The sequence below is a fragment of the Brassica oleracea genome, chromosome C3 (genome assembly GCF_000695525.1).
Source record: "Brassica oleracea var. oleracea cultivar TO1000 chromosome C3, BOL, whole genome shotgun sequence".
NCBI classification, from domain to species: Eukaryota; Viridiplantae; Streptophyta; class Magnoliopsida; order Brassicales; family Brassicaceae; genus Brassica; species Brassica oleracea.
Window position 1 is genome coordinate 32,074,444 of NC_027750.1, and position 542 is coordinate 32,074,985.

Consider the following 542-nt stretch of genomic DNA (forward strand, 5'->3'; position numbering starts at 1 on the left):
GGAAATTGTATCCAGAGGTTCCTAGGATATTCAGATCATATATTTCGATGATTATCAATATTGTTCTCGAGAACTTGCTGTACATTCAGCTCAATACCCTCTAGTACTTTCATTGTCCAGTGGACCATATAAATATGCAGTCACTACATCAGTTTGCTGCAAGTCTAATTTTCTCTCTTATATAGCTAGACTTATAAGAAATTTTAAAAGTAGTTGCATCCACCACATGGGAGTATATCTCCTCATAATCTATTACTGGTCTTTGTGAGAATCCTTATGCAATATTAGCTTTATATCTCACGATTTCTATTCCTCATAAGACCCATTTATATCCACTGGTTTTAACATCATATGGCGTCTTAATCATATGGCCAAATATGCCTTTCTTCTTTAAATTATTTAACCCCACGTTTTTATTCAATCTGTTCTACGAGTGCGCACTCTTATATTGACGTGGGTTCATGATCCTCGCTTATATTCATAAATTCAAGTGCTACCTTGTATCATCTTATGTCGACATTCCTTATTGGTTCCATTATGTT